General features: G+C 30.8%; 1 protein-coding gene across 1 annotated transcript in view; it reads right to left on the bottom strand.

Annotated features, from left to right (window-relative positions):
• The window catches only part of GBE1 (1,4-alpha-glucan branching enzyme 1), a 252,721-nt gene that overhangs the window by 138,762 nt on the left and 92,090 nt on the right, over window positions 1-21,869 (bottom strand). The gene's annotated exons all lie outside the window — the stretch shown is intronic.

Genomic DNA, 21,869 nt, shown 5'->3' with positions numbered 1-21,869 from the left:
TCATATTCTTGGAAATTAAATATTTGTATAATGCTTTTATAATTTAGAAAGGACTTTCACATTCATGTCTCACTTGATTCTGGAAAAACTTTATGACCCAAATATTAAGTGAGGTTAAGTGAATTGCCAGAAGTCCCCAAATCATCAAGCAGCAGGGCCAAAAGCTGAACACAGAGGTCTTGATCATTACTTGCTCTGAACAGACTTCCATAGCACTTTCTTCAGAGGCCAAAAAGAATGAGTCATGGTTTATGCCAGAGCAGGTGGGTTAGTGGTGAAGAGGAACGAAATTATTTCTCCCTCTTCATTATGCCTTCTACTCACAAACACTGATTAAAGCCAGTGTGTTGCTACTATTCATCATCACAAAAGCATGAATCAGTAGAACCAATTCACTTCAGGAGTATTTTAACCCAAATGATATGTCCCTTCAGCATGTTTAAAAAAAGGTACTCACTCACAAACTCAGACCATGATAAAACAAAATATTATAAATCTGCATAATCAATCCTTCTATTTTATAAATAGGTCTACAACCAATCTAAAGGCAGAGATCATAAATGCATAATCATGTTTGAAGATGTCTGCTGAAGATAGAATACTTAAAACTTTAAGAACTTATACACCCTGAATATGACTCCACATCCTTTAGAACATTAATTCTTTTATGTTGTAATACATACAGAAGTCTTCAGATGTTACCGATGATTAGTGCTGGAAGCAACAGTCTCTCCATTATCCTCTTCCCCTCCTACACTTATTGCTGTGTATGCCAAGAATCAAGTCCCTATCGATATTTACTGGGGATCATTTTTTATTATTCTAATTTGTCATATATGTCAGCAGAATGCATTGGAATTCATATTACACATATAGAGCATAATTTTTCATATCTCTGGTTGTATACAAAGTATATTCATACCATTCAGGGACCATTTTTTAGGATTGTGTTTGTAGCTGGCAATCCTGAGGAATAATGTCTTTCTCAAATATACAGAGTAGGCTTTTGTACTGCTTGCTATTAAAATAATGGTTTCTCAAAGCTCAACATTCCCCAACTATGACACAAACCCACTGTGTAAGTAGTAGCCATCTTACCCTACAGTGTTATCCCTAAGAGGCTTGGAAGACAAAGGGAACCAATACAAACATGATGCTTATGCTGCTTACTGGAATGTAATCATTTGTCATTGACATGAGAGTTCCATGTTTTTTGCCAGACTGTATCAAATGGTAACAGAAAAACTTCTAAATTTGTAGGTAGGGAAAAACCAAATTGCACATCTGACAAAGGATTATTTGCTCATCTACTGAATTATTTCAGTATGTTTATTTCCAAAAGTTATTTCTCTGCCTTCTCAAACAGTCAACAGGATTGCTTGTTAGGATAAAGAATTTTCATTTTCCAATTTCTTCCTCCTTTCTTAGAAATAAAATTATAACCAAATGATATATATGAAAAATCTTTCTACTATATGTGAAAAACTTTGTGAACATCACATAGTTTATCTATTCTTTAGGCTCCTGAATTTCGGAAGTTTGTTATAGTACTTTGAACTTTCCTGAAACAGTTATCTATAGGACAACTCACTTTGCTTTTAATTTTCTCTTCCTAAATTATTGAGACAATCAAATTAGAGACATATAGTAAATAAATCTGATTTTTAAAACATTACAATGAGAAAATATATACATATGAGTAAAATTATATGATTTTTTTGAACTTAACTTTGCTTATGAAGCCTTTTTGGGGAAAGGAGGCAGAATGTCCTGGATTTTTGTTATGTTCCAATGTTTAAATTCCAGATGCAAAGATATTTAGATAACAAGATTTTGTACCATTGAATTCACAATATCAAAATATCAACGTACAATGTATAGCAAATTTATCTTTCAACAGTAATAAATAAGTACAGTAACTGATAGGTAGAAGAGTTCACTTGATACTATCAAATGGAAAATCTAGTTCACTGCTAGTGAGTATAAAGTAGCATAAAATCTTTGAGTAGCAATTTAGCAATAAGCATCAAAAACTCAAAGAAAGTAATTCGAATGGTACGGCAATTCTAATTATGGAACTTCCCAGTGGAAATAATCAGGATATGCCCAAAGAATTACACCCTTGTCTATTAATCCATTAATTTTTGATAAAAACTAAATAATTGGATAATATATAATTGTTAAGAATGTACTATTGAATCATATTGTAAGTTACAAAATAATTCTTCCAAGTTATGAAAATAAATATATTACATTTTCCTAATGCACAAACGTTAGGGGATCTTTACTAATTTTTGTTGTTCAGATATAAGTTTCTATATTTTATCACTCCATTTCACTTGTATAGTTCCTAGAAAAGCGGTAGCGCGCTAGCCTGGCATGCGTGAGGCCCGGGTTCGATCCTCAGCACCACATACCAACAAAGATGTTGTGTCTGCCAAGAACTAAAAAATAAATATTAAAAATTCTCTCTCACTCTCCTCTCTCGCTCTCTCTTTAAAAAAAAACTGAAAATATATGAATTACATAATCACAATTGCCCAGCTATGCTATTCAAATTGTGTATCTTGTATATGTTAAGTACACTGGAAGTTTTTAACAAAATAAAACTTTAAAAATTCTATCCAATCACTGTAAAGGAATGTAGTATTTAAAAATGATACTGTGAAAGAAACACTGTCTCCTTATGCTGTGAGGAGAATCCTTCTTGGAAAAAGAAATGCTTCAAGTACAGTGAAAAGAAAAAGATATTGACTAAAACAACTATTAGATAGTGTACAGGTCAAACAAAGGCATTTCTAATTCATATAACAAAATGTACTTCCTTTCTATCATTAAAAGTTATAACTGAAAAAAATTGTAAACATTCAAAAAAGACATGTTTTGAAATACATATACTGATAAAAACAGCATATATATGTCTTTACCAACCAGATGAGATAATGGTCACAGAGTGCAGGCCCCATAATTTGCCAGTTGTTAACCCTTTAGTAGTTGGCTTATGCAGAGATCTAGAAGAAATAAGAAGGTGGTAGGTGTGATACTATCAAGGCCCTGGGCAATGACTATTTACCAATAATATCAAAACTATGTTTATTCCAATAATGAATACAACCAAACCAGAGTGCAATGCCGAGTATCAGTATTTCTAGACATGTGTTTGTGTATATATTTATATATATGCACAGAAAAAAATGTATACACATATATACACACATACACACACATATATACAGAAATACTGATGTGTGTGTGTGTATATTTTCAACAAAATATATATAGTCATTCCTCTGTATCTGTGTGGGACTCATCCTAGGACTACTGTCAGCTTAGTTACCAAAGTCTAAATAAGCTCAAGACCCTTATATAAAATGACATAGTATTTGCATAAAACCTACACACATTGTCCCACATACATTAAGTCATCTGTAGATTACTCATTAATACCTAAAACAATGTAAACATTATGTAGACAGCTATTGAACAATATTTTTTAGGGTATAACAAAAAATATCAGTACATGTGAAGTACAGACACATTTTTCCCCAAATATTTTCAATATGAGGTTGGTTGAATCCATAGATGGAATCCACAGATACAAACCACCAAGTAAACACCACACACACACATACACACAAAAGTGTGCACACATTCACATATAAGAAAGGGAAAAAAAAGAAATGTTTACATATACATACATATTATAATGTATTCTTAAGGAATATTTAGATAATCAGAATAAAAATGTAAAGAAAAGAATTGTTAGAGAAAATGCATAATGAAGTAGGAAAACTATTGATATTCCAGAGAAAAATCAGATTATTCTACCAATAACTTGTATTCTGAAGAAATGAATATGTGTTTAATGTTAATAAATAATATTAAGTTTTTTATTTTAAAATGCAGATAAAATTTATAATTAACAAAAATTTTAAATAGCTTAATTTAAACTGAATCTTTTAAATCCTCACTTTTTAATTCAACTAAAACTTTACTACTGACCTTTCAAAAAAATTAAGATCTACTGCTTTGAATTGTATTCAGTTTTACTAGTTATTCCTGCTGGAACAATATAACATTTAATAAAATTACATAAGAAAGAATCTTTTTGCCAGTGGGAAAGTGAAAATGTTCCCCCAAATTATTTCTACATCCTACTTCCTAGAATCTGCATATGAAATCTTATATGACTAAGAAGAAATATTTGTTGATATGATTAGAGTTAGCATCTGGAGTAATTTGAATCACTGAGGACCATAATCGCATATATCCATCCATAGAAGAGAGAAAAAGAGGGATTTTATTTATTTATTTATTTGTTTGTTTATTTATTTATTTATTTATGTTTTACATAGAGAAAGGAGGAGGCGGCCACGCACTCAGAGAGGGAATGGTCTGAGTGAAGTAGACACTAGCCAAGGAAAGCCAGCAGCTGCCAGAGCTGGAAGTGTCCAAGAACTGAATCTCACCTAGAGATCTCTGGAGGAAGTGTGGCTCTCCCAATCCCTTGACTGTAGCTCAGTGATTTTTAACTTGTAGTGTACAAAACTGTGAAAGAACAAATTTCTGTCATTCAAAGCTATCAAATGTGTACAGTAGCCATCAAAAGCTAATGCAGCCATGCTAAGAATAAAGCAGAAAATACTTAAATTTAGTTAAATTTGATCAGTGCCTGAAAGAGTTAAAAGGTAAGGCTAGTATAATGATAAGTCGAACTAACATACTGTATCTTGTATTCATTTCATACTTTCAAAAAATAGATGGACATGCACAAGACATTTCAGTGACCTTCACTAAACAATTCCTTGAGAATTCCTAAGGCAAACTCCTACAGAATAAACACTAATACATTTCAGAACTGATAGAAGACCCTTCAAAAAAGTGAACTTGTAATACATAGCATTTACTGCTAGCTTCTACACACATAATTATTTCAGAGATTAAACAAAAACAAATAATCCTTATATGATATACAGAAAGGCTGTAAACATACAAGATGGAAAAGTTAAGAGGCTATCTTTTATACTCATTATCTGACATGTTTTCTTCATTAAACAGAGATGAGACTACTTAAATAGATGATCAGTGGACAAGAAAAAAATTTATGAAAAAAATTGCATTCTGGGGGCAGGGGTTGTGGCTCAAGCGGTAGCGCACTCGCCTGGCATGCGTGCGACCCGGGTTCGATCCTCAGCACCACATACCAACAAAGATGTTGTGTCCGCCGAGAACTAAAAAATAAATATTAAAAATTCTCTCTCTCTCTCTCTCTCTCTCTCTCTCTCTCTCTCTCTCTCTCTCTCTCTCCTCTCTCACTCTCTAAAAAAAATTTTTTAAAAAAATTGCATTCTGAGTTTTTAATTAGAATGATGAATATCAGAAACATTCTCTGATATTAAAGGTATTTCATTGTGAACTTTGAGTTTATAGTTCTATAAATGAATGAAGAAAACTAAGAAACCTACAAAATTTTTATTTCTTTTTTATTTATTCTAGTTATATATGACAGCAGAATGCAATTCATATTACACAAATAGAGCACAATTTTTCATGTCTGTGGTTGAACAAAAAGTAGAGTCACACCATTCATGTTTTCATACATGTATTAGGGTAATGATATCCATTTCATAATACCATCATGGTATTGGCACTAAAATAGACTTGTAGACCAATGGTAATCTTTTTTGTGGATACTAAAGTTAATATAGTCTGAAGATCTCCATCTTTGCTTCATAATTTATTTCATAATTTTCAATTACTCAAACAACTTTATGCAAGCTACCTGCATATAAAATAAATCTTGTCATGTCCTTTACATCTACCATGAGAAATGGGATTGAGAGAAGTGGAAAAGAGATTAAATACAAAGTACATGTATGAAGACTTGAATTGGGTGTCAACATACCTTATATACAAACAGAGATATGAAAAATTGTGATATATGTGTATTAAGAATTGTAATGCAAAAAAGTACATGTATAATGGCATAAATTGACGTGAACATACTTTATATACAGAGATATGAAAAACTGTGCTCTATGTGTGTAATAAGGATTGTAATGCATTCCACTGTTATCGTGTATTTAAAAATAATAATAAAATAAAAAAGTAAATATTAATTGTATATTTTGCTCTTATCTTTTTTAAAATGGAAGTTGATCTAAGCAATAAATCACAGATCATCTAAAAAAAAAAGAGAGAGAGATTAAATTATTAAATTAATCTCCCTGAGTTCTTACCTTATGCAACACTGGACACTAAACAAGAGAAAAGACAATACCTTTGACATAGTTGAACTAAGCAAAGATACAAATCAGATGAACTTCAAAATCAATAACCTTCTGGTAAATTTTTGTTAGTTCATATTATTTTAGCTTTGCATGAGATTTCTTAAAGCATTCTATCACCTCTTAGTTTTTTTTTCTTTAATAAGAAACTAGAAATCTTTCCAAGGTTGAATCCATAACAACAGTTTGAGTAGAGACAGTGAAGGGATTTCTCTAATAAAACTAAAGCTAATTTAAAAAAAAAAAGTCTTCTTTAAAAGGACTAAGTGTATTAGATAGGAGAAATAAATCTATAATGTGATAATAATGGGTATCAAATAAAATCATACCTGAATTTCACAGAAAGAACACCCACTTATACAACTAAAACAGACTATTTTCAAGGTGCAATGCTCATAGCTATTTTGCCCTTGGTTTAATGCCAATTATAAAATTAGAGCTATAAACCAATTTCTGTAATGCTTACACATGGGAGAGAAGAAACTGCAGAATATTGTCAAAAGGAAATAAATGAAGATCAGCAGTTGCTTCTTCTAAAAGCAGGTCCTTGTTTAGAATAATTTAGAAAGACAGATGCTTCTGTACCTATAAAAAGAATTATTATCCCCCAAGGTTTACACCCAGTTCCCCAATCTTCTAGCCTAGTTAGTAAGTATTACAATTGCATTTTTTCCTGTCTTTTGCTTCTCCACTGAGGCAAAATCTTTAAAGACATAAAGAAACAACTAAGTAGAACTGATAAAGTGTTTGCTTCATTTCAAGTACATTACCTGAACAAAAACAGTATAAAGAGAGGTCACTACAAAAAGAAAAGATCCAAAGGGATTATTCGAGATTTAGGAAGCAGTCATTGAAAATAATATCCCTGAGCAAGTGAGAATAACTACTCCTAAGTCAAAAGAAGAGGAACAATGCTGAGATGTTGTAATCGGGTAAAGATTGATTGGGTGTCTTAGGCTAGAAAACAAATGAATTACCCATGATATAAAAAATATAGGATTTAAACGTCCAAGATATTGAAAGATCAATATAGTAATAAAAGAAAAAAAACATGAAAAGGGGGAAAATCAGTGAGTTTTCATTACTGAAAAAGTGTGCTTCAAAGAGACTCATCCATGTGCAGTGAAGGCTAGAATTCTATTAAGTAAACAGAGTTATAATCTGGTATAATGCCAATAAAAAAATCTAAGAAGTATTTTCAGAAGTGATAGGACAGGGGAGGCACTATCATAAGATGAGCTGAAGCTCTTTTTAAATTATTTTATTAAGTATAATTACAAAAGTCTATCTGGTGATAAATTGAATCACTTAAAGAATGTGATTCCTAAGCAATCACTCTAAGTGCTATTTCACTGAAGTAAAATATAGAGTGTAGAGGGGAAAAAAAGAAATAATGCAACCACTATATATACAGAGAAATTCCAAAGAGTAGATGCCAAATACATAATTCTAAAAATGTAAGCTCTTTTGAGAAAACATACAATTATGTATTTAATACAAACTGAGAATCAATTCTAAAGATATAGTTAATAACTATTAAAGAAAACTGTTAATGATGAGAAGAATTATTCCTGAATATTCAAATACTCTTTAAAAAATAAAGTCTCATAGGTTTCAACGCTACCAGTCTTCTCTATATTTCCTTATACAAAAGATCTGGGTTTTTTTGCAGGTATATGTAGTAAAAGAGAAAGAGAACTGTACAATGATAGGGAAATAAATATACCTATCATGTGAGAAAAAGTGATGAAATGAACTGTATAATAGGAAAGAGATAAAGACTAGATATAATTCTAAAGAAGCATTTGGATGACTTCCTGTCAACTTTCTTCAGCATTCTTGTAGATTATAAAACGTGGTCAAGTATTAAAGTGACCCTTTGATAATGGACTCAAGTAAAGAAGGTAGAAACAGTAATGATAAGTAGTGGTAAATTACAGAAGTCTTCACAACAGAGCTGTTTACTTTAAACCTTCTCAGTTCATGTATATTTAAATCAACAAATACAGATGCTTCCTTCTTATGAAAACAGAACGCAAAGTCACTTGAAAATTTGAGCTTTGCTTTCCAAGTGTGACAAATCTGGAGAAAAAGGAAAAACTAGTGAATAATAACAAACTAGTGAATATATTGTACTCAGTAAAATACTAGTCAAGGAATTACACACCTAATTTCTCTGTGAGGTCAAGGAATATTCAAGGAATGAGATGGAGTGACCTATGGCTGTTTTAAATAAAATCATCTGTCCATCAGACATTTTTATTTTCCTAATTAGGGCATTCTGAGTAATGCAGGGAAATTTAATACTATCAACATATTATGATGGGTTAAGATGAACACACAGAAGAGTAGAAAAAAAACATCAAAGTGAGGAGTGTTGAACATTAATTTTGACATTTAACATACACTTGCCTGTGGTATTCAATAAAAGAATTCAGTTTATATTTAAATGTTTAGATCATAAAAGATTGTCTAGTATGTACTTTGCCATGAGAAAAAGATTTCCTATAAACATACTCATTTGTTATTATTTGAAGGCATATTTAACCAAAGCACAAATACTTTTATTAAACATAACCAAAAATAATACCCACCTAACAAGACACAAAATATAATTTTCTTCCTCTTTCTAGCATAGCATTAAAAGATCAAATATTACAGAAACACTCACTTGAAAAAAAAAATGGATGCCTATATAATTTTGAGCAAAAAAACATAAAACAATTTTAAAAATAAAACATATTTCTAAAGAAAAATAAGAAGACATTTTCAATGTTCCAGAATTAGAATCATATTTAAAATCTCCTAGGTCTTCATTGAAGGATGAATGAATAAAATATTATAAAAGAAATAAGATATTTCACAATACATAGAATAATACAAAAATACTTTAAATATATTAGATTTTTTTCTTATATTTCACAATACATAGATATAAAAAAATCTAATATATTTAAAGTATTTTTTGAATTAATGCTCATATAAAGAGAGCACTATGGGAACAGATGTTTATGGACAGTTGAATTTTCTAGACACCTGTGTCTTGCTTCTACAAGCACTAAAACAAAAGGAGAAAAAGAACACTTTTTCACAGTTTTCTAAAATTCATTATATATTTAATTGTAACCTTAGCAGAATTATGCACTTGTGGAGACTGAATTGTATACATGAACATGTTTGGAATATAAACATTTTCCCCCTGGAATCAGTAGGAGACTATTAGATTTGTATGTGTTTTTGGCAGTAGATTTCAACCCTTCATATATACATTGAGAATCACCTGAGGAACACTTCAGAGGTCTGCACCATATCATATTGCTAACCATCACTACTCAGATTCTATAATCTACAGACTGGTGTCAAAGGAAATAAAGACTAGATCTGAGAAAACAAAAGAAAAAAATAACTACTGGGACCAGAATTCCAGTAATAAAATGATTATTTACTTTTTAAAATAAAAATATACCATAGAGGAAAGAAAACTCCAGGATTACAAGCAATGTATTTTCTAAAGCCTTGATAATAAATACTTTTTGCAAATAATAAAAAACAATTTGCAGTGAAATTTATCCCAATCTCTACTTTGTATATTAATTTTATTTCTTGCCTTTTAGTACTAATTTATTATTCTTTTTAATTCATCATAGTACATAAAACACTTTTATTTAAAAATAAAACATATTTCTAAAGAAAAAAATAGGAAATTTTCAATTCTCCAGAATTATAATCATATTTAAAATCTACTAGGTCTTCATAGTATATTTTCCTACCAATTTATTCTGTTCAAACAATGAAAATTTAAGTTTCTTTGTAAACTTAATCTCATTTAAGTCACTGAAGGCATCAATGCTGGCTTAGAAATTTATACCTTGTGGTATAAGTAAAAAGGCATACTTATGAATGTCTTTAGATCACATCATTCACTTATCACAAATTTGCCACTAGAGAAATTACACATAAAGAAGCATGGCATATCTATTCAAGTTACTGATCTTACTGATAGTTCTGTCATACATTTTTAAAAAATGCCATAATTTCCATACTGCATATTATATAAATCATTTTGCAAAGCATTCATCATTTCACAAAATAAAACATTATTACTTTAAATGGTATCATTAATACTGAATCACTTTCTTTTCAATAATATGCCTTTAGAAATTAAATTTATAATTTTATTAGAAATTTATAGCACATATTGGCTCTTAAATAGGTTAAACCACCTTCTGATATTCTGAATGCAGAAGGTAAAAATTACATTTTTCTCACTACTGTGCAGTTAGATTTCTGCCAATAGAGGTACCTGTGTAAGATCTAGTAAAAATAAAAAGTGTATGTAGTAGACCATACATTTTTATAATATTGTAAGATGACCAATCAGTTTTCCCTAAGAACCCTAATTGACACTGAATCTAATAAAATGTCATCATCATCTTTTCAAAGAGTGGAAAACTCAAGCATAACAATTAACATTCCACAATTAATTACTTCACAGTACTCATTTCTATTCATACTTCTATACATACAATTGTGTACAACTCAAAATCAGTTTTTTCATGAGAAATAAACATTAAAAGATGTTTGGGGGGGGAGAATTCCTCTGTCCTTATACATTTGGCTTCAAAATTTATGTTTTATAAGCAGTTTATATGATGATTATACATAGAGAAACAGATTTGGGCAATAATTAAGAATCCTCAGGCAGTGAGAAAAGGGAGGTGGGAAGGGATATGTATCCAAACTAAGATTCAAAGAAGTGCTCTTCATGAAAAATAAGATGCTTTGACCTAACCAAGTAAATGACTTTAGAATAGCACACCCAGTCAGAATATGAGAAATTTCAATATCAAAGTAAGTTTGAAAAAACAGGTGAAATAAGACTCATGGGAGAAAAAAAAACTGAGATAGAACATATATTGGAGACTTAGGGATTGGGAAACAATGAAGCAGCTTTTACAACTAGATGGGCAATAATAAAAAACCTAAAGGTGAGGGAGGAAGAACTGGAGGGAGGGAGGGAGGCAGGGAGGGAAGAAGGGGAAAAAGAAGTAGCAGCTCCTGTGAAAACAACTTATGTAGATATGAACAAACCTGGGAAGAGATGGTCTTAAATCATCCAAGAAGCTTTGGAAAGAATAAGAAAACTACTACAAAACTAATTTTTGGATGTTGAAGTTATTTTTGACATAATTATTAGTTTAAACATGAATTGATGTCTCAGGAATGAATGGAAAGGGCTGCTGCTCACTGAAGCAATATGTTCACTAGAAGTTACAGTTGTTCTAAGAGGAAAGACCAAGCTCAAAGGACCAAGCTCCAATCGTCAATGAAATAGTTAAACTATTAGTCGTGTAAGTCATCTACATGTCAAGATCTACTGGTGAGTATAGTGTTTTTTTCATGTATATCATAGAGGTTTATAAAATAATGGTGAAAATATTCACATGAACAGAGAATTAGGAAAATCACATTGTTGAACAATGTTAAATGTTAAGGGTGAATTCAGAGCACTCAAAGGTCCAGAGGCAGCCAGTAAAAAGGGGGAAAAGAACCCATTTTTTCCAAGCAACAATAGTAAAGGTGAAATCTCAATTAAGAAAAAAAAACTATATAAACCACAAAACTATTATGAAATTATTTTATATATTAAAAGAATCTGACTTGTATAATATACACAAAGTACAGAAATAAAATTTTATCTTATTCATTCAAATTCTTACAATGCTTACTCAGATTAAATGTTAGCTTCTACCATATAAGCATCACTCCAGTAATGTATATATGGAGCTAATTCAAGTAAGTAAAATAATAATGTATCTTTTAAGATGTACATAATTTATTGAGTGAAGGGGACAGCAAATCAGAGACAAATAGGCATAGTATAATCATGTTTTTATAATGTCTTAATAAAGTGAGGTAGAGAAGTAAAGAATAATTTATAAACATCTAGAAACAGAGCAGAAAAATATATATATACACAATCAATAGTGGATACCAGGAAAGGGCCAGATCACTGATAAATGTGGGAAAAGATACTTTTCTTATATATTTTTACGTTTGCTAATCAAGTTCTGTTCTATTGACAAATATTATCAAACACATTTATTAATCATCAGAAGTAAAATTTTATTGTCTTTTCAGTAAAAATTAAGGCATTTCAAACATCAAAAGAAAAAATTTTCCCAGGAGTTGAAATACCCAAATAGGCTATAGTCTAAATAAACATCTAAATGCATCATTATATGGAATTTTGATGTTTTAATTAATGCTATAAACTTCCAAAGAAAAAACTACTCCAGATAAAAATAGGATTTTTATATCGATATGCTCAGGAAACTATGTGAACTGAAAAATGGGAAAGAAAACAATTTAATCTTGATCAAAATGCCATGCCATGACTTTCCAAAAGAGGGAGCTCTAACTCCACTGCCACAAAGGTATCAATTTGATACATAAATGATATATTTAAGCACACAACTTACTGAGTTACAGGAAGAAAATAATTCTAAGCAAAAACTCTAAATTACTTGTTTATGATTTTAATTGTCTAATGAGCACAGTTAAACATATGAAAAAGATGATCCAATAGTAATATGGAAGCTGCTTTAAGTTCTCTGTTATAAATATATGACAGAAATATATAACAGTGCTTAGATTTTGAAAAACCCATAGATTCCAATCACAGATGTTAGTTACTAAAATAATTGTGCTCTGATTATTATTTGAAAATTAATATTTATTATTGCTCAAAGAATTAGAGACAAAAGCTACCCATGTCCTGCAGTGATTATTAAAAAGTTTTAAAATTAAATGCTATATCTAGGTGCCTTCCATAAAAAAAAAATAATCTTCACAACAATTATAAATTAACTAAAACCTTAAATGTATGTTTTTTTAAAGAAAACAAAGAATTGAATGTTCCTAAATTGAAATAAAATTAATGAACTTAAAAGCTCAAAGCAAAGAAAATATTTGAACTAGACAGAAGACACACTACAGATGAAAGAAGGAATATTAACATCAAATCACAGACATTAATTCAACTTGATAAAACCAATGGTATCACCCTTGGGAATTACATTATAAACAGAATCTGAAATTGTAGGCTAAATACTTACACATATATATTTAAATATAAAATGCAAGCAAGCAAAACAGCTATATAAACAAGGCACCTATTTATTAAGAATGCTATTTAACAACTATTTTATGCACTTTCTATGTAATTACAGTTAAAAATAGACGGTTTGTTTCTCTTAATCAGCATGTGGCAAAATCACCAAGTTGCCACACATTTAAAATAGGATGTAAGCTAGGTGATTACTAGAGTTTTCCCAGATTCAACATGAAGTCAGTAAATTGAAGAAGCTAGATCGAAGGTAAACATCTCATTTTGACTGCCTCGGCTACTTATGGCAATAGATAAAGATACTTAATCTAGTTAACATGTAGTATATTTAGTTAAAACTATAAATATTTATAGCATATATGACTCATAATATTATTAGCAAATATTAGAACAGATATATTTAAAAGTGTTTAAAATGGTACCAGTAATATATTTAACACACAAATTAATATATTTTTTGAAATCCACACTAAAATGCTCTAACAATTTTAATATATAAAAGGAGAAAAATATCCAAGGGAGACTATCCATAGTCTGGAAACATACTGCAAATAAAAACATATCTACTGATAATATTTTCTTTATACATTTAGCAAGTACTAACAATACATTTTGCAACAAGCATAAGGTGAAATTGTGCAGGCTCTATCTCACTGTCATTAAGAGATTCATGATCCTGGATAAGTTATAATCTCCCTGAAATTAAGCTTCTTAACTAAAATAAGAGTACTGGTTAAAGATGATTTCTAAGATTCTTTCTTATTTGTAGATTCTAGGATGGTCACTTGAAAAGAAAACAATATAGTGTACATAAATATATGTGTATGTACATGTGTGCACATGTGTGTACATAAATATTTAAAGAAAAAGTGACTGAGATGGTAGGAAGGAGAGAATAATAAGAAAATAATAAAAGTATCACATAAAAGTTCTAAGGCTATGTTGCATGTATTTTCAATAAATGTAGCAGTAATTCAATAAAAAGGGGGCCTTTATACCATTTTGACAAAGGAAATAGATTGAGAGGTTAAAAAAACAGAATATAAACCCTTTTAAAAAGTGAGTGGAATACATTAGATATTCAAAGGTGTAGATAAATCAAAATAGCAAACCTGATTCTAGAGGTTTATAGAAAAAGGAAACCTACACATAAGAGCAAATTGAACAGATTAATAAGGAAATATTCTCCAGCAAAGATACATGATAAAAATGACATATCATTAGATCATTTTCATCTTCATACATTAGGAGGACATGTAATATAAAAATACACTAAGCAACAAGCAAAAATCATATAGCTAGCCATAAACAAATAACCCAATACATCTGACCTCTCATTTCTATAAATCAATACTTCTAAACATAGTCAAGCATCAAAATAATCAGGAACTGTTTAAAATTACAAAGACCCTCTGTGATGGTGGTACAAAGCCATCTTTGAAAACTACAGTGTTATCAGAAGACAGAGCCTTTGCAACAGGAACACAATGTTCAAAACAGGCATCTATCACCAAGGTCTTCTGCAGTGGAAACGGGAAGGTACTGTAGTAATTCAGACAAAAGTCAATAAAGGCCTGAGATAAAATGAAAAGAATAATATTCAAGAAATTCTACAGAGATAGAATCCACTAAATTTCTTAACTGACTGAATGTGACAAAAATGACAGCCAAAAGGTAAAAGAACTATACGTTTATAGTTTTTGGAGCCCAAAAGGAAGGTAGACCCACTGAGAGTAATAAGTAATTTGAAAGACTATGCTGGCTTATCAGTTTAAAAAAAATGAGAGCTTGTTTCTTCATACTAAATGTTAGTTGTAAGCTTGAATCTCATAAGAATTGCCTCATTTTGATATAGTTTTGATGCATACATACAATTCAAAGAAATACATTAGTACTTTCAGGATTTTTTTGCTGTTAAAGTTAAGCAATTTAAATACTAACTATATATAGTGTGAGTTCACATGCATGAGTATTAATCTGTGTTTACGTACAGATTTTTTTTTTGTTTTTAACGTACAGATTTACTTTCTCCCATCCCCCAAGCCCATAGAAAATATGTTTTTTTTTTCTTTTTCTTTTTTTTTTTTTTTTTGTACTGGGGATTGAAACAAGGGATGCTTATTAACTACTGAACCACATCACCAGCCCCTTTTTATACTTTATTTAAAGACAGGGTCTCACTAAGTTACTTAGGGCCTCGATAAATTGCTGATCCTGGCTCTGAACTCGCTCCTAGCACAGTCTCCTGAAAAACATGCATGGCTGAAACCCATAATTTACAAAGTCCTACACAGCCATGAAGGAGAATGAAGCTATGACATTTGCTGGTAAATGAATGAAACTGCAGAACATCATGTTAAGTGAAATGAGCCAGACTCAGAAAGTCAAGGGTCTAGTTTTCTCTCTCAAGCAAAAACTAGAGGGAAAAAATGAACTTAAAAAATAATCATAATCTAGCAAAATTAGAGAACAACAGAAAAAAAAGGCAAGGGGGGAAAAGGAGGCAAGAAAAAGGGTAGGTAAGAGGGAATAAAATCAACCAAATTACACTATGTGCATGTATGAATATACCATGATGAATCCCATGTTATATATAATTACAATACACCAATTAAAAAATAAATATAAGGAAGATCAGTAGACAAAGGGAGGGAATGGGGGACAGGGAGGAAAGAAAGAAGTACAGGGAACTAAATGGAGCAAATAATGTGATGAATGTCATCATGAACCCCAATATTATGTATAATTATAATGAAAAAGAAATATAAATAAAAATAAGCAACAAAGTATAATTCAATTAAAAAATAGGTTAAATTATATTGATATCATCATTTACTCTTCAAGAATGAAAAAGAATTTTATTTCAAACTAATTAGACAGGAAAAAGAATATTGTCAACTAAGATTAACCTATAATCTTATTTTCAAACATGTTACTTTGTTACTTAACACACTTAGTGTAATTTAAATTATTATCCTTAAGTTACTCCAATAAAATTCCTCTACTTGTTAACAAGAATTATTTGCAAATAATATAAAGCATCTATTCTAAGAAAAATAAATTTTTGCTTGCCAGTATATATGTGTAAACTGCCCTTTAATAATTATAAACTAAGACATGATAGAAGTGTGTATCCTCCTGCAAAAGAGCTACCCTTTGGAATACATTTCCATTAACATTACCCTAGAAAACATGTTCAATCTGTATATTATCTCTCATGAATCATGATAAATTCACATATCTAATTAATAGTTGCAATGCTTTTCAAGCAAATTTCAGTGCAGTATATTTGAACAATTGCACATAAACCACAAAATAATTATAGTAAAAGGTAAGTCAACATATAATTGAAAGACTTCATTTATAGCACAGACAGCCAAATTTGTTCTTGTAAGAGGTTAGAAATATGACTATGAGAGTTTTCTTCACCAAAATATGAAAGTTTCACTTGGTTATTAGATGAACTAAAGTATACAAGCAGTATGAGAATAGCATCTAAGTCCCTTAAGGTGCTCATAGGTACAATACATTTCCTATGACATGCTCTTTCACAATGATTAGTTCTTATTGATTATTCACATTCAGGCCTTATAGTTGACTAGTTTCAAAACAACCAACTTTTCTCATTTCCAATAGTTTCTTTCTTACTTAAGGACACTCTATCCATCTTTAATATGATATAGTCTCATAATCTACTTGATCTCTCTCCAATATATTTCATTAGATTTCTTCTAAAGTTCCACAGAGATATAAACATTGAATTTAAAAAACAAATATTCAAAACCACAAAAAAACAATCTTTAAATGAATAAGTGTTGGGAAAAGTGCAAATTCTATACACATCCTTATGAAATTTCAGTCATTGCTGAGAATGATCTCATGACCACCAAATTAGTTGAATCTGGAGATTTTATAGGAAGATGGATAATACTTTATACACAATTATCAAATACTGCATCATTATACAAAAATACAAAACATTTGGTTTGTGTTCACAAAGTCTACAAAAACAAGACCATTGAGAGTGTAATATACAGGCATCTTCATATAAAAAATTATGATATTTATGGAGTATTAACTAAACATCATATATTATTTTATACTTCTTTGCCCTTTTATCAATTCTATGAATAAAAATATTATTAGCTCCAGCTTAAAAATAAAGCCACAAGGTAAGTGACTCTTCAAAAGTCACACTGACAGCAAATGGGACAAGTGAACAGTCTCACTGATACACATTATTCTATCACCACTACTCAAGACAACATGGATACATGTATCCTCAGAAATATACACAGTAGTGGTACCAATATAAAATCACAGTTATGAGTTAAGAAGAGTGTACCAGAGTAATATTATGTCACACAGTATCAAGTGTATAACTGATATTCAGGTGAGATGTGGTATTACTTTCAATAGTACTATTGGAGAGTATTATGGTTTGATCTTTAATGTTCCTGAAAAGCTCATAGTTTAGAAGCATGATCCCCAATTCAACAAGGTTCAGAAGTAGGGATTTTAAGGAGAGATTAGATATTGAGCAGATGAATTCATTTCATGGATTAATAATTTGAAAGGACTACTAGGTGATAACTATCCACAGGTGAGGTGTGGTTAGAGGAAATTAGGTCACTGAGGATGTGTCTATGGAGATTACATTTTGTCCCTGGCTCCTCCCACACACTCACTGCTTCCCAGTGCTGTGAATTGAGCAGTTTTCCTCCACCATGATGTTCTGCCTTACTTCAGGCCCAGTATGATGGAGCCAGTCAACCATGAACAGAACCTCTGAAACCATGGAATCAAAATAAACTTCTCATTCTCTAAGCTGTTCTTGTCAAGTTAGATCACAGTGATGAAAAGCTAATAATACTGCAATAAACTCAAAGGAGATGATTTGCTCTGTCAGATGTATTATAGAACAAAATTCTAAATAACAAAATATGTACCTTAACAGAATAAAAGTAATCACTATAGTTTTTATTCATTGTACATATGAAGTCAGAAATCTACTTGAGTATTATTTCTTTGAAAAGCATCCTAAATTTATCACATTTTTTCAAAGTGCAAATTAGGACAAGCCAAAAGACTGATATATGTAACTTGCTAAAAGCCATACAATCAATAAATGGCAAATTAAGAAAAACATATTCCAAAGAATACTTAATCCAAAACATTATAAAAAATAATCTGTCATAACACCCAGGTAACAAGAAGATAGATGGACTCCATAATTAGTAAACATTGATTAAGTTTATTTCATCTTTTTTTCCTTGATGCTTTCCCTTTAAGAAAACTGCTACAGGAGAGTTTATCAATGGCCTAATACAACATGATTTGATGAATTCATGTATCCTAATCTTCTGTTGGGAGAGAAGGGCTGAACAAGGTTTCCATAACTTTCAGGGGTTCTACAATGGTGATGATATAAGTTCACTAATTGAATTGTCTGACGTGAAAAAGTAAAATGGCATACTTGAGTGGAGGAAAGGGAAAGGAAAACAAAGCATTCCACAGACACTTTTCCTTGACTAAAAGATAATATAAAATCTTACCTGATGTTACAACAGTATTTGTTCAAAAAAATTGAAGTATTAAGTATGTTTATACACAATACAACCAATTCAAAAAAAAAAAAAAAAAAGATGAGAGCCAATACTTGTCTACATTATGAAGAAGGAAAAGGAGAACATCCTTCTAGAATCTTCATTTAAGCTTCAGGCATCATAAACATAACTATACCACTATTCTATGAATTATTATTTTAGAAGCACTTAGTATGTAGTCTTAATTTTACTCTACAACAAAACCAAGTTATGGCTGTGTCCCTGTAGTATGCTGTTTTTAAGTCCTTTGGAAACAGACCAAGGAGACAAATAGCTGGGTCAAATGGTAGTTCCATTCCCAATTTTCCAAGAAATTTCCACACTGCTTTTCCGTATTGATTGCACCAATTTGCAGTCCCACCAGCAGTGTATGAGTGTGCCTTTTTTTCCCCACATCCTTGCCAAAACTATTGTTGTTTTATTCATAATAGCTGCCATTCTGACTGGAGTTGAGATGAAATCTTAGAGTAGTTTTGATTTGCATTTCTCTAATTGCTACAGATGATGAACATTTTTTCATATATTTGTTCATTGTATATCATATTTTGAGAGGTGTCTGTTCAGGTCCTTGGCCCATTTTTGTTATAGCAGCACAATTCACAATAGCTAAACTGTGGAACCAACATAGATGCCCTTCAATAGATGAAAGGATAAAAAAATGTGGTATATATACACAATGGAATATCACTCAGCAATAAAAGAGAATAAAACCATGGCATTTGCAGATAAATGGATGGAGTTCAAGAACATAATGCTAAGTGAAGTTAGCCAATCCCAAAAACCAAATTCTGAATGTTCTCTCCGATATAAGGAGGCTGATTCATAATGAGGTAGGGAGGAGGAGTGTGGGAGGAATAGAGTAACTCTAGATAGGGCAGAGGGATGGGAGAGGAAGGAAGGGGGTCTAGGGTTAGAAATGATGATGGAATGTGATGGACATTATTATCCAAAGTACATGTATAAAAGACATGAATTGGTGTGAATATACTTTGTATACAACCTGAGATATGAAAAAGTGTACTCTAAATGTGTAATAAGAAATGTAATGCATTCTGCTGTCATATATAAATAAAAAATTAATTTAAAAAAGAATTCTAGAAAATACAAACCAATGTATAGTATGGAAAGCAGATCAAAAATTGTCTAGAGGCAGAGATAGGAGGGTTGACTTCAAGAGGACAAGAGTGAATTTCAAAGGTGATAACAATGTTCCAAATCGTAATTGTATAGAATGTTGCACAGATGTATGTTTTTGTCAAAATGCATCAATCACACTGTCCACTTAAAATGGGTAGTTAGTTGTAAGTAAATTAGACCTGAATAAAGTTGATATTTATAAAACTAAAAAAAACAAAGGGTTGCTGTCAATTGTAGAACTCTGCTCAGTATGCTTTTATATCCCATACTACAATGTTTATACATAGTGTTTTCATTAAAATCCTACTCAGACTTCATAACGAATTTGTTGTCAAACTAAAATTTCATTAAAAAGGAAAATGGCATTTCAGGATAATTTGGACATCCTTCAAAAAGTGGTGAAATTTTAACCCTCACATTAAAGATCTAATTAATTCCAGACTCCTTCAGGATTTTCCTTTGTTTAATGATGGAGTTCACAATTATACAAATTATGTCATTATAATTATATATATATTAATAATACTACCTACATTATTAAGTGCTATATTCTTGAAGTTATTCAAAATTTTCTTTTTTATTATTAACAGAAACAACATACTTTTTCGTATGAATTAATTCATAAGGATATTTGGACAATATATTTCCATAGCATAAAAACAAATAAAATAAGGATACATCATTACAATTCATCTGAGATGTATTAAGAAGTTTCTAGCACAAGGTTAATTGTTCTATTTCCTTTAAAAGCTCCTTTTAATGCCTATGGCAGTAAGTGCTTTATATTTCAAAATCAATTCTCCATTTTTTTCTTAATTAGACTAAACACACGTAATTTCATTTGGACAAATGTTCCACTAAAACTATACTTCCCAACATTCCTTGTAACTAGGGTGGCCAATGTGACTAACATCTAGCCAAAAGAACACATATGGAAATGATGTATTTGCAGCCATAAAAGGTAATGCCTTGATTCCATTTTCCTCTGAGGGATTACATTTTGTCATATAGATAACTGTTTGCCATATAGATAACACACTTAGAGAAGGAAGACCAATATGATTTAAGGAAGCTGGTCTGAACATACACTTGAAACAGATCCAACCTATCTGCAGAGGACATGCTGATAAGAATGTTCACTTCAAAATCAAACCATCTATCTTGTCAAAGACATTGTTATCTTGATCCTTGAAATGGTAATGTAAACAAATATTTTACCTAAGGTGATGACTGAGAAAGGTGCCTATCACCCACAGGAATGAATTTAATCAAAGTAATAAACTTTCAAAATCAAGGAAATGTATTCCTGAGCTAACAAAGCATATTATAATCCAAATAAAAGAAATATCAGAGTGGAACCAAGTATTCCCCTCACCTGACTATCTTAATTTTTGTTTTCTTACACATTCACTACTAACTTCATCTATCTGCAGTCTAGCCATACAAGCTTTATAAACAATGGGTTTATCAAGACTCTATCCTCAGCTTTGCTTTGTGGATGCTTTCTTTTCTTACATCTTTGATTCTGTAATGACAAACTAATACAATATCTCATCCCACTTAGATACTGGCTTCTCCCTTTCTGAATTCTGTTTCAAGCTGACAGGTAAGCTTGCCATATATTACTACACAGCTTAGACATGGATACATTTTCACATAGGATTTAGGAACTATTCTAGACTCAAAAAGCATAATCCTTTATCTTTTAAT

The sequence above is a fragment of the Spermophilus citellus genome, assembly GCF_964194105.1.
Source record: "Spermophilus citellus genome assembly, chromosome: 7".
NCBI lineage: Eukaryota > Metazoa > Chordata > Mammalia > Rodentia > Sciuridae > Spermophilus > Spermophilus citellus.
The sequence above is the reverse complement of the archived record's forward strand: the minus strand, read 5'-3'. Positions and strand labels throughout refer to the sequence as shown.